This window comes from Gorilla gorilla, chromosome 15 (genome assembly GCF_029281585.2).
Source record: "Gorilla gorilla gorilla isolate KB3781 chromosome 15, NHGRI_mGorGor1-v2.1_pri, whole genome shotgun sequence".
Taxonomy (NCBI): Eukaryota; Metazoa; Chordata; class Mammalia; order Primates; family Hominidae; genus Gorilla; species Gorilla gorilla.
In genome coordinates this window covers 30,032,700-30,047,416 of record NC_073239.2, presented here as the reverse complement: position 1 = coordinate 30,047,416, position 14,717 = coordinate 30,032,700, and the positions used below count along the sequence as shown (strand labels likewise).

At 35.9% G+C, this 14,717-nt stretch overlaps 1 long non-coding RNA gene across 1 annotated transcript in view; it reads left to right on the top strand.

The window, feature by feature from the left end:
* The window catches only part of LOC109023288 (uncharacterized), a 59,960-nt gene that overhangs the window by 18,019 nt on the left and 27,224 nt on the right, over nt 1-14,717 (top strand). The gene's annotated exons all lie outside the window — the stretch shown is intronic.

Here is a 14,717-nt window from a genome sequence, read left to right as displayed (position 1 = left end):
AGGAGAACAGAATAAAGAACCCAGAAATAAACCTCTGCACTTACCATAATCTGATCTTTGAAAAAATCAACAAAAATCAGCAATGGGGAAAGGACTCTATATTTAATAAATGGTGCTGGGATAACTGTTTAGCCATATGCAGAATGAGACTGGACCCCTACCTCTTGTCATATATGAAAATTAACTCAAGATGAGTCAAAGATTTAAAGTAAGACCACAAACTATAAAAATCCTAGAAGAAAATCTAGGAAAATACTCTTCTGAACATAAGCTTGGGCACATAATTTATGGCTAAGTCCCAAAAGCAATTGCAGCAAAAACAAAAAATAGACAAGTGGGATCTAATGAAACTAAAGAACATCTGCACAGCAAAAGAAACTACCAACAGAGTAAAACAGACAGTCTACAGAATGGGAGAAAATATGCCCAAGCTATGCATCTGATGAATGTCTAATATCCAGAATCTACAAGAAAATTAAACAAATCAATAAGCAAAAAAAAAAAATCCAATTAAAAATGGGAAAAGGATATAAACAGACACTTCTCAGAAGGAGACATAAAAGCATCCAATGAACATATGAAGAAATGCTGAACATCACTAATCTTCAGATAAATGCAAATCAAAACCACAATGAGATACCATCTCAACAGATTATTAAAAATTATTAAAAATTCAACAAACAACATGTTGGTGAGGCTGAGGAGAAAAGGGAATGCTTATACACTGTTGGAGGGAATGCAAACTAGTTCAGTCACTATGGAAAGCATTTTGGAGATTTCTCAAATAACTTACTAACAAAATAGAACTACCATTCGACCCAGCAATCTAATGAGTATATAATCAAAGGAAAATAATTCATTCTATCAAAAAGTCACATATACCCATATGTTCGTTGCAGCTCTATTCACCATAACAAAGACATGGAATAAACCCAGATGCCCATCAACAGTGAATTGGAGAAAGAAAATGTGGTACATATACACCACGGAATACTATGCCACCCTAAACAGGAATGAAATCATGTCCTTTGCTGCAACACGAATGGAGCTGAAGGCCATTATCCTAGGCAAATTAATGCAGGAAAAGAAAACCAAATACCACATGTTCTCGCTTGTAAGTGGGAGCTAAACATTGAATCTACATGAACGTAAAGAAGAAAGCAATAGACACTGGGGACTACAAGACAGCAGAGGGAGGGAGCAGATGTGGGCTGAAGAACCACCTGTTATGTACTATTGTGTATTGCCTGGGTGATAGAATGGTTGGGACCCCAAGACTCAGCATCATGCAGTTTACCCATATAGCAAACCTGTACATGTACCCTTTAATCTATAATAAAAGTTGAAATTAATTTATAAAAGAAAATAGTTTATAGTAGACATTCAGGCTGTTCACAGATATTTCTTCTTCTTCTTTTCTGGGCTTGCACTAAAATGTTTACCACCCCCTTAAAGTTAAATGTGACTATGCAACCTGTATACTTTTCAAGTGGGAGACTTTAAGAGCTGGTGAGTGATTAAGGAGGTGTTTCCCCTTTTCTTGTGGTGACTGGCAGCGTATTCTTAGGAAGGATAATGTGAGAGAGAGACTCTCCCTACTCAACCCCCTATCTAAGATGAAAACATAACGTGAGCAACAAATAAACCTTTGATGTTTTAACCGCTAAGATTGTGGAGGTTGTCCAAGCCCATTCCCACTGCTCTAGCTTACTAAGTAAAGTCAAACATTTTTGTGTTTATTACCCAGCAATTTCAATCGATGGCATTTGCCCATTTGAGTATATGTATAAGGAAGCAGGTAAAAGGATGTTTACAAGAACATTGTGGTAATAGGAAAAAAAGGAAAAAATGGAGTATCCGTAAACTATAAAAGAATAAACTCTAATATATTCATACAACAGAATCCTGTAGAGCAGAGAAAACTAATGAAACATAGCCAAATGCGTCAACAAAGATGAATCTCTAAGTATATTATTGAATGTAAGAAGCAAGTCAGAATAGTACAATTCATGTTAAAGGCAAAGTGTGAAGAGTTGATGGAAATTATAAGAATCCATGCATAGGTTGTAAAAATATACAGATAACCTAAGAAATGATTAATATGAAATTCAGGATTGTGACGTTCTCTTCTCCACTATCTCTATATAGTGTAGAAGACAGAGAAATGTACTCAAGAAGTAGAGGGCTTTTAACAGGCAGTGTTTTATTTCTTAACCCAAATAATGGATATGTCTGTGTTCATGTTAATGCACTATAACTTGTCCTTACATGTTTTATATATTCCTCTCCATGTATTCCATATTTCACAGATAAAACTATTTTAAAGCCATCAATAATAATCCTGACAAAGAGCAGCCCATGAAATAGGTTGAATAATATTTTGTGGAGTAGCCTATATAGTTCCTTAAGAAAAGTTTGATTTTGTTGTTCAGGGACACAGATAGAGATGAAATAAGTGATATCCTAATTTTGCTTTGGATGATTTTTGTGAGAAGTTGGGCAATGTTTTATTAGCTCCATTTACATTTTTAGGTTTATGAAGTACCAGTATATTTGAAGATTAATGTTTACAAAACACCTTGCATCTGAAATAGTACCATATTCTGTATTAAAATATGATACTACTATTGAAAATAATATATTAAAAATACGCCATAGCTTCTGACTAATGAGCATTCTTGAATGAGTAATGGGAGTATTGGCAATCTAGATCGTTATTGGGTTGGTTCTGAGTGATGATATGAAACATTTAGCTTAATGGAAGAGATAAAAAATGAGAGCAATTAGATAGATTTTTGAAAGCTGAAAGTTCAAACATATACCAAACTCTGAAAACACTTTCATAGTGCTTTTTACATGATGAAAAAAATCTGCCAGGGGCACACAAATCCATAGGAAGAGTGTTTTGAACAGAGAAAAAAAATGTAGCCTTGCTTAGGATGTTAGCACCAAATGTCAAAATGCCATGCTGCTGGCTTTTGGTGTTAACTTTTGTAGATTACGAGTAACCCTCCATACAATTTTAGTTTTTCAAAGGGTCGTGAAAAAAAAAAAGGTCCCTGCCAACATCACACCTAAATTAACAGTTTTCCATTTTTTTAAATAAGCAGGATTTAGTACAGTGCTTTCCTTAAAGGCAGGACATTAAAGACAGGCTGTTAAGTCAGGCCTGACTAAAACAGGGGTTTGAGGACTGACTCCAAGGTGGGTGAACACAGCATCTGAAGCATGACAGTATCAGGTAGGAGCTGAGTTAATGCTATCCATGGAGAGTAATGTGACCGATGAAAGCACCCTAGTAGTGGTATCTAAAAAATGGCCAAATTTAATGCCAAAGAAGCCCATCTGAGTTCAAATCAGACCTCAGTCAAAGCCACGGGTATAGGTATGTTTCTAGAAAAGAGAAGTAGATTAGGATTAGGCAAGCTGGAAGGCTGAGTAGGATTCGCTAACAGGAAGTTAGAATGTGAATCTGAACCCAAAGCAGGCTGCTAATCATAAAGAAAAAGTATACAATGTAGCTGTTTGCTCCATCTGAGTAACATAAATGTCTAGAGCATTCATACCAAGAGCGTTATGTTGTATGTCCTAAACTCTTCTCAGCTAGGAATGGAAATTTGAGTAGTCTACCAGGCTTGTGTGATTCCCAGCTTTTGAACCACATAGAGTTAAATTTGCAGGATTCTGAAGGACTTCTGTACTCGTAATTGGCCAGACCCAAAAGGAAGGGACTGATTATAAAAACCATCTTTTTAATGGTTACAGATAGTCAAAACTTTTGATTCTACTTGCTGCTTCCTGGAACTCAGCCTGCATGCTGTGAGAAGCCCAAGGCAGACCAAGGAATCACAAAGATGAGAACAGAGGCATTCTAGGTATATTAAGCACTGACAACCCCATGAGTGGGTAATTTTGGTAGCCGCCTTCCAATATGGCATCCAATAAAGGCTGCTTCCTGGTATTCACATCCCTGTGTAGTTCTCTTGCACATTGTATCAGTGTTAGTTTGTTTGAATACTACAGAGGTGATGATTGTCACTTCCAAGATTACATTATAAAATGCACTGTGGTTTCTATCTTGGTGGCCCTCTCTCAGATCACTCTCTCTGGGGGAAGCCAGCTGTTATGTTCTGAGGACACTCAGGTAGCCTATGGAGAGGCCTATTTGGTGAGGAACTGAGGGCCACCATGAAGTGAGTCTCTCTTACTTCAAATGACTGCAAATTTAGCTGATAGCTTGCCTCAACTACAGGAGAGACCCTGAGACAGAACCACCCAGTTAAGCTTCTCTTGGATTCTAGATCCACAAAATCTGTGAGATAACAAATTTTTGTATTCTCAAGCTGCCAAGTTCTGGAGTAACACATTGTACAGCAATTAATAACTAAAGCATACATATTAAGCATTTCAGATCAATTGAGACTCCAGATGATTGTAGCCCCAGCTGACATGTGGAATAGAAGATGCCATCTGAGCTAAGTTAACCTTAAGTCATGATAGACAATAAACCAGTTGTTACATTAAGCCATTAAGTTTGCGGAGTTTTTGCAGCAATAGATAACTATAACAGAAATTGATAACTAGAAGTGGGGCACTGCTGTAACAAAAACCTAAAATATGTGACATTGACTTTGGGACCAGTCAGTGGCTATCAGCCAAAGGAGCCTCAAAGAAACAGTTAATGGCAGCTGTAAGATAGCAAGGAAATTGTTATTGGAGCCTGGGGGAGAGGTGACTCTGTTCTGCCCTATTGAGGAGTGGCAGAATGTTTGACAATGCTGTAACTTGCAGCAATATAAAAGATAGAAAATATATCTAATGAACCTCTGTATTTGGCTAATGAGATATCTACACAGAATGTTGAAAGTGCCAACTGGTTTCTTTTAGTTGTGTATGATCATTAATAGGGTAAAATAAACTAAAGAAGGAACTGTTCAATTTTCAACCAGTGTCTAGAGTGTGAGTCAGCAAACATCTTCTGTATTGGACCAGATAGCAAATATTTTAGGGTTTTCAAGCTGTATGGTGTCTCTAGCAACTGCACAAGTCTGTAGTTATAGCATAAAATATATCTAGACAATGTGTAAATGAATGGGTATGGCTGTGTTCCAAAAAACTTTGTTGACCAAAGCAGGCGACAGTCTGCATTTTACCTGTGGGCCAAAGTCTACCCACCTCTGATCTAGAAGAAACACATGTGAACCAGTATTTGTAGGTTGAAACATAAATTATTATTTTATCTAACTCCTTCAGCCCACAAACACTTTCCAGAATAAATAAAAACCTGGAGACAAAGATCAGATTCAGAGTGGTACCAGAACAGCCTCAGAGTGAAAGTGAAGATCAGTTCAGGGTGTAATTGGAAGGCCCTTTGTACAGTCCTCAGAAAGACAAAGGGATTATCCCTTAGACTCTCATATAGATAATAGGGCTTTTAGAATCTTAAGGACTTGCCTTCTTTGACCTCTCACCTAGACAACAGAGTTTCTCACAGTCTTAAGGGAGTGCCTCTTAATCCCAAAAGAGATTTTTAAGAATGTAAAAGTATTGTCCCCATAGCACCTTGATTCTAAGGCCAAGGTAGAGAGGAGTGTGTTCTAAAGAGTCTGTTTTAAAATAACGGTATAGACAGGAGGTTAAAAATTTTTAAAGAAATTTTAACAACTTGGAGTAAAAGAGACAGAAGTAGTTCAAATTGAAATAAGACCTCATGAGTTATTAATCTCCTATGAGAACATGATTTCACTGCAAACACATTCCATTTCTTATGGAAAGAGAAGGATGACTCAGAAGGCAGAGCTATGGGGAACCACTCTTATGTAGCAGAAATTGACCCTAATAAAGAAATATTTTCTGCCCCTTGAAACAAAGAAAATGGTGACAAGTCTTGCTCGATCTCAGAATTGCTATGAACTAGTAACTGCTGTGGGACTCCTGTTTCACTGTTGGAGATTGGAGGTTTCTATTGCGGCTGCCATGACCCTTTTCCACTCTTGTATATTGTACAGGTCAGATAATGATTTTATTGGTGTTGTTTCATTTTTTTAGTTCACAATTGCTCCTGAGGACTGTGAAAAGTCTCCCCCATCTGCATCTACCTCTGTCAATAGATGACAGGAGTGTTGGATATGAGCTGATACATAATGGAATGGGAATTTGTGGGGATCTTGGGATGTGGTGATTGTACTTGGTATGAGAATTGTTACTGCCAGAGGGCAGAATCTGGAATGCCTCTCCAAATTCTTCCCCTTCTTGTACATGCATGTTAGTCCTAGTATCAAGTGATGCAGTTTATCTCCCCTTTCCTAGACTATGGGCTGCTCTTGTGACTAACTCTGATCAGTCAAATGGCTATGAAACTGGTAAAATTGCTGCTTTGGGACTCAAAGGCCCAGAATTTAAGAGGATTGGTAGTGTGGTAGATATAAGATATGCTGCTCAGATCCCCTCCTTAGGAAAGAACTTGTTGTGCAGCAGTGAGGAATGAAGACAGCAAAAAGCCTTGAACTCCTTCAACAAGTACCTCAGCTGTAGAGACCTGGCTTACCTGAGATCATACTCTCAGGACAAAGGGAGCATATAAAGGTCTGAACATTTTGTCCCTATGTATGACAAGCGTGCATGTTAAACAGCCACATCACAGTTTGACTTCTCTCTCTACCTAATCCTGCTCTGCTTTTTTCCTCGGGTGGTGATTCCTAATAAACATCTTGTACATAAAACTTCGCAGAATCTTCTTGAGAATCCAACCTACAACAGGTAGCTTGTACTTCCAGCCCTTTAGAATCTGGTAACCAGGCTGTGGAAAAGCCAAATCTGTATGAAAAGTCCACATGGAGAACACTCTGGTCCATGAACCTAGCTGAGTCCCTTGTCAATAGACAGCAGCAGCTGGAAACCATGCGAATGAGCCATCTTGAACTTTCAGCCCTGCTAAACCCCCAGGTGATTGTACCCCACCTTGCTGACATCATACAGGTCAGAACCACCCAACTGAACCCAGTCAAACCATGGAAACATAAACAACAGTAAAATAATTGTTTTGAACGACTAAGTTTTGAGGTGGTGTATTATGCAGCAGTAGTTAACGGAAACATCTTCCCAGCAATCTCCTTGCTAAGCAAAAGTTTTTGGCAAATTGCCGCTGCAGCTACTTCCTCTGTTTACTGTTAACTGCTAATGTATTCCCCACCTTTCTATCCCCAGGTTACTGTGCACTTATTGTAAAACTCAGTATTCCTTTATCTTTTTGGATCTTCATCTATTTGGGAAACTATCTCCCAAATTTTTTAAAAATATAAAAAACAAAGTCAGGATTTCTAAAAAGAGGAGGTTTAAGAAGAAAACTTTCAGACATTGCTCTTTGTCCTTTCTTCTTGCAGATACATATCTATTTCTAAAAAGAGGTACTTTGTCTTGCCCTTTCTTATGAACAACAAGCAAGGGGTTAAGGTATATTCATCTCTTTTACTTTCCATAAAAGGAAAAACAGATTTTGCTTGTCTATATCAGAAAGTCTTAGTCCAAAATAGGATATTTTCCTAAGATTCTGCTGTAACCAGTAGTATTGGACAATCTGTTATGCCTTGAGCAGACTTTGAGAAATGTGGTCTTAAATAATTAATTTTTAATGGTACCTTTTCAGGGAAATTATTAAGTGGATAAGTTTGGAGTAGGATAATCTTTGAAGACTTTCAATATATTTCTAAATTGTTCCATAAGATAAGAAAAATCAGCTGCCTTATTTTCAGTTTCTGACTCTTTATTAACAGGGTAAGATAAAGTTGTCACTTTTAACTACGTGAAGATCTGTACATTGGTAAATGAATTATTAAGAATCTACTATACATAATAGAAATTTTATTATATTAGCACCAGTGGTGCTGGGTATTTCATAACGTTTTGGGTACTTTTGGTAATGTTTGTCTCTTATTTTTTTGAATTAAGGTTAGGTTTAACCCTTTGTGCAGATTTGCCCAGGATAGACTGCTTTATGTCCATTATCTCATGATTACTATTATCATTATTATTACTATTGTTTTCTTTCTTTTTTTTTTTTTTTTTGAAACAGAGTCTTGTTCTGTCACCCAGGCTGGAGTACAGTGGCACCATCTCGGCTCACTGCAAGCTCTGCCTCCCAGGTTCACGCCATTCTCCTGCCTCAGCCTCCCAAGTAGCTGGGACTACAGGCGCCCGCCAACACAGCCGGCTAATTTTTAGATTTTTAGTAGAGACGGGGTTTCACTGTGTTAGCCAGGATGGTCTTGATCTCCTGACCCCGTGATCCACCCACCTCGGCCTCCCAAAGTGCTGAGATTACAGGCGTGAGCCACCGTGCCTGGCCACTATTGTCTTCTTTTATTCACAAAACTGCGCTTCTTTGGATGGTAAATTATGTGGTTACCTTATCTCAAGTGGCAGTCATATCTAAGACATAAAACTGGGCATACTTATATCAAAAAATAATTAGACATATTTAAGTATTTTAAAAGTTAGCATGTTTTGGCCACATAATATGATCAGAGCATTTAAGTGTATTCGAAAGCTTAAAAAAGGTTAGCATAGATTTTAAAAAGAACCTACATAATTTTAGGCTTAATTGGTTTAAAATGCCCTTTCTCAAGTTGAAATAAATTATACTCCATAAGTTGACTTTAATCATTTTTGCCTATAGCATATTTTCCAGTTACTTGAAGAAGACAAATGAGGTTTGAAACCACAAGTAAATTAGAGGTTTTCTTGATCAGCAGTTACATAAATTAGAGGGAATGTCAGTTTTATATTGATATTTAATAATAAGTTGATTAAACTTTGATTGAAAACTTGTTTGTTTACATATTATGTAAATTTATTTTGAAATAAGTTTTATGGATTTAGATGATGTTTACAAATGTCAGTTTGTAAGTTTACATGTGCCACATAAATTTTGGTGCTTATATGACAGACCCTAAACAAATTTGAATTTAGACAAAAATAGCAAAATGGTAGAATTAGTGATTAGAAAGATTTTCTTTCTTTTTTTAAAATAACTTCAACTTTTGTTTTAGATTCAGAAGGTACATGTGCAGGTTTGTTACATGGGCATATTGTGTGAAGCTGAGGTTTGGGACATGAATTGTCCTGTCACTAAAGTAATAAGCAGATACCCAACAGTTAGTTTTTCAACCCTTGCTGGCCATCCTCCCCACTCGCTCTAGTAGTCCCCAGTGGCTGTTGTTGCCATCTTTATATCCATGTGTACCCAATGCTTAGCTTTCACTTATAAGTGAGAACATGTGGTATTTGGTCTTCTGTTCCTGCATTAGTTTGCTTAGGAAAATGACCTTCAGTTACATCTATGTTGCTGCAAAGAACATGACTTCATTTTTTTTTATGGCTTTGTAGTGTTCCTTGGTGTGTATTTCATGTTCATTATTCAATCCATGGTTGAAGGGAAAGATTTTCAAACTTAAAGTTTAACCTTTGTCCCCATTAGTTTTATATTTTTAATTTTAAACAAGTGTCATATATACTGACATGAAAAAAATCTCTATTATTGTCGTTTTCTCTCTTGGAACCCTGTTTGCTAGCCCTATATCCTAGCCAGATCCATTTTCTGATCTTCTTTGCCTTGTGAATTTTATCCCTGTGAACTTTATGATGTGGTTTCCTTTGTCTTGCATGTCAGATAAAGGACTAGTATCCAAAATATAAAAAACTGTTAAAGCTCAACAGTAAGAAAACATATAACCCATCGAAAAAGTGGGCAAAATATCTAGACACCTCACCAGAGAATATAGACACATGACAAATAATCATATGAAAGACGTGCATAATTATTTCTTATAAGGGAATTCCAAATTAAAACAACAATGCAACACCACTTTATAACTATTAGACTGAGTAAAATCCCCCAAACTGACAATACAATTCTGATGACAATGAAGAGCAACAATTAATTCTCGTTGTTAACCTGACTTCAACCTATACTATAAGGCTATAGTAACCAACACATCATGGTACTGATACAAAAACAGGCACATATATAGAATAGAAATATCCTGTTTCTATTCAGGAACAGAATAGGAAATTCAGAAATAAAGCTGCATACCTACAACTATCTGATGTTTGACAAAGCTGATGAAGATGAACCATGGGGAAAGGACTCCCTGTTCACTAGATGGTGATAGCATAACTGGCTAGCCACACGGAGAAGAATGAAACTGGATCTCTATCTTTTACTGTATACAAAAATTAACTCAAGGTGAATTTGTGATTTAAACATAAGACCTCAAACTATAAGAATCCTAGAAGAAAACCCATGAAATACCATTCTAAACATTTAGCCTTGGCAGAAATACCATTCTAAACATTAGCTTTGGCAAGGAAGTCATGACTAAGTCCTCAGAAACAACAAATGAAAATTAACTAGTGGGACCTAATTAAACTAAAGGGCTTCTACACAGCAAAATAAACTATCAACAGAGTAGGCAGACAGCCTACAGAATGAGAGCAAATATTCCAAACTATGCATCTGACAAAGGTCTAATATCCAGAATCCATAAGGAACTTTAATCAATTCAACATGCTAAAAACAAACCCATTAAAAAGTGAGAAAAGGACAGGACAGACATTTCTCAACAAGACATACAAGTGGCCAACAAACATGAAACAATGCTCAACATCACTAGTCATCAGAGAAAAGCAAGTCAAAACCACAATGAGATATCATCTCTCACCCATCACAATGGCCATTTTCTAAAGTAAAAAACAAAACAAAGCAAAACAAACCAAGAACAGATGCTGGCTAGGCTATGGAGGAAAGGAAACGCTACATACCCACTGTTGGTGGGAATGCAAGCTAGTTCAGTTACTGTGAAAAGCAGTTTGAAGATTTCTCAAAGAACTTAAAACAGAGCTACCATTCAGCCCAGCAATCACATTACTGAAGTATACACCCAAAGGAACATAAATTGTTCTACCAAAAACACATGCACTTGTATATTCACTGAAGCACTATTTACAACAGCAAAGACATGGAATTAACGTAGATGCCCATTCAATGGTGGATTGGATAAAGAAAATGTGGGACATATACACCATGGCATATTATGCAGCCAGAAAAAGGAATGAAAGCATTTCCTTTGCAACAACACGGATACAGGCTGGAGACCATTATCCTAAGCAAATTAATGCAGGAAAAGAAAAGTAAATACCACATGTTCTCATTTATAAGTGGAAGCTAAACACTGGGTACACATGGACATAAAGCTGGCAACAATAGACACTGGGGACTACCAGAAGGAGGAGGAATGGAGGGAGGCAAGGGTTGAAAAACTGCCTATTGGGTACTAAGCTTACTACCTGGGTGATAAGATCATTCATACCCCAAAACTCAGTGTCATGCAGTACACCTGTATAACAAACCTGTACATGTACCTCCTGAATCTAAAATAAAGTTGAAGTTATTTTTTTAAAAAGAGAAATCAAAACAGTCTAGCCACTTTGAAAGACATTTTGGTAGTATTAAAAAATATTTTCAATATTTAATATATTTTAATTTAAATGTTCAATTTTTTAAACAAAGTTGAACATAGTCTTACTATATACAGTAATTGCACTCCTGGGTATTTACTCAAATGATATGAATACTTATATACACACAAGTATGTGTGTACTTATGTACACACATTCATATGAATGTTTAACTATTCATAATTACCAAAAACTGGAAACAACCAAGATACGCTTCAATAGGTGGTTGGATAAACAAATTGTGTTACATCAATACATTGGAATATTCTTCAGTAGTAAAATAAAAGAGCTCTCAAGACATGAAAAGATGTGGAACATCTTGAAATGCAGTTTGCTAATTGTAAAAAGGCTGAAAATGTACATACTTTATGATTCCAATTATATGACATTCCGAAAAAGGACAATCCTATAAAGACAGTAAAAGGTTTGGTGGCTACCTGGGGTTCAGTCAAAGGGAAGGAGGGTCAAATAGGTAAAAAAAAAATTAGGGTACTTTTTTTAGGGGGTGAAATCATCTTGTGTGATACTGTAATGGTAGGTACATAACATTATGTGTTTGCCAAAAACTTATAGAACTCAGAACTTTATAGTACAGGAGTGAAACTTAATGTATGTGAATATTTTAAAAAATCATCTAGGAGGTCAGAGGATCCCAGGATGGAATGCAGATTGTGACAAGAGACTCTAACTGTATTACAAGTGTATGGGAAGAAAACATTAATGAAGGAAGTGGGGGGAAAGTGCTAATATCTAATAACTTTGGAAAGGAATGGATCACACAATACTAAATGCAAAAGAAACATCTGATACACGCTGTATTTATTTGACAAAGTTGTTTCCCATGGGGTTTTGAGTTAACATTGCTGATGCAGTCATCCCTTGTCCCTCGCAATCCATGGGGGATTGGTTCTAAGACCCTCAAACATTCCAAAATTCGTGGAATCTCACGTGCCTTAGTCAACCCTCTGTAGCCAGAGATTTTGCATCCATGGTTGGTTAAATTGCAGATGTGGAACCCATGGCTACAGAAGGCCAACTACACATACATATTTCTTTTTATTATATGTATGTGTGTGTATATATATAAAATCAAAAAAAATAAATATATGTAATCAAAAAAATCAATGCCCATGAATCCATAGGGGATATACATATATATATATATATCTCCCATATCTATATATACCCATATACAGGATATATACATGAATACCTTTTCTCTGGTAAAGTCTTATATTTAAAGACTTTCCTATGTAAATCCAAAGTTTTGAATGCTTACGAACCAGAAGAAATTCCTAAACGGAAGTCTCCTCACCAATAAAGTCATGATTGAGCCAAATCCTAATTGCTCACAGATGAAGGTAGTGTCGAGGTGTTTGTGTTTCTTTAATTCTTACTGTCTCTTACATTTGTTTGTACAGTTTTGAGTCATTAAAGTGATGTCGTCATTTTAATAATTTATTTATAACAGAAAAAGCTCGATTATGTCTAGGAACTTGTGCTCCTTTTTTTCACATCTTTTTCATCTATGTCAAAAATGGTCCAAATGTTAAAAAATAGTATTCTAAGTAGATGTCACTGTCTACACTATGATAAGAGTAAAACGCAGAGGAACTAACCCACTTTCAGCCTGCTTGCCTAATAAACTGATTTTCTTATGTAACACAGATAAATTTGATGCATAGGTCATCAATATCTTATAGAAATTTAATATCATAAAAAAAGATACAAGTTGAAGGGATGGTCAATTCTAGTCATCCCATTTTTGTCCTGATAGTTGACACCTGCCTATACAGATGATGATGGTTATTAAATATTGCATTGAAATTCATGTCTATGATAAAGCAAACTTAGAGATTACTGGGGAATTAGAGGAATTCTCTAAGAAGAAAGATCAGCAATTCAAAATATTTTCTGTTGAAGCAAAGCTTCAATAAATTTAGAAATAAGTCACAAGAAGGCTGAATGTCTACAGAAAGAAATGCATGCCAATTCAGGTTTTCAAGCTAACCATTTTTTAATCTTCTCTGGTGTAGAATTTAGTTTTATCTTCTAATTTAATCATACAAACTTTTACTTGTACTTTGAATGCATCTATAACATATGGTATATATCTATTATCTTCTATGTCATTTAGTTATTAAAGTAACTTTCCATAGCTCATAAAAGTAATGTTTTTCACAACGGAAATTTAGAAGACTGACAAGACATATTTATAAGATACCATTGTTCCTCTACCAACAGATTGTCATCCAGATAAGCAAAAAGTAAAACAATGTTATCTGTGAGCACAATAACTCAATATATAGGAATTCAAATGTTTTTTTATTTGGTCATCAAGGAAGCTTCATTTGTCTTCTCTTTTTTGGCCTGTTAGATTACTCCATTGCATTTTAGTGCTATCTTCTGTTACATGTGTTTCACAATTAATTCAAAACCTCCTTGTCAAATTATTTATTCTGTAACTCAACTAATGAAAAATATCTTAAATAAATTAATTGCATACTTAAAGAACACATCTAGACATATTGATCTGCTTTCCTGCCATCCTGAATCGTGAAGATAAGCAGTTTTCAGCTAAGACTGTTAGTGTCTTACCTCCATCCGTGGAGCTTTGGAGAATGGATCAATGGGAGGATGTGGCCTGTAGTTTTCAGATCTGTTTGGCCAGGATCAGTAAAATTACATTTTATTTACAATATTCTTATTTTCTCTTGTTGATTATATGACAGCATACTAAATCAGAGAAATCATAGTGTTGTTGCTTAGTTACAATGGATTTTCATTTTCAGTAATTCTTCAGCAAGTAAAAAGATTTTAACTCTTTTTTTTGGGGGTTTTTTTTGTCATGAAAACAAAGGGACTATGAAGTCTCATCTTAAAATCAACTCCAATTTTTTTATTCACTTTTGTTTTTGCTTTTTTCTCTAGCTAACTGCCTTTCCTCATTCTAAAGTTAGCTCTTCTAAATTTGAATATCTTCCGCCAAAATACTTTCTGGCAATCTACCAATGTTTTCACCATTGATATGTGTCAGCTTTCAGGATTTTTCAGTCTGTTGATTTGTTTCTCTTCGAATTCATCCTTCTTCATTCTGAATAGCTTCTGTATTACACGTTTCTGCTTGATTTTTACTGTGGACAAAGCAATGCTTCCTACTTAGCAAAAATAAATTAAAGAATTCTTTCACTTCCAGAAGCCAG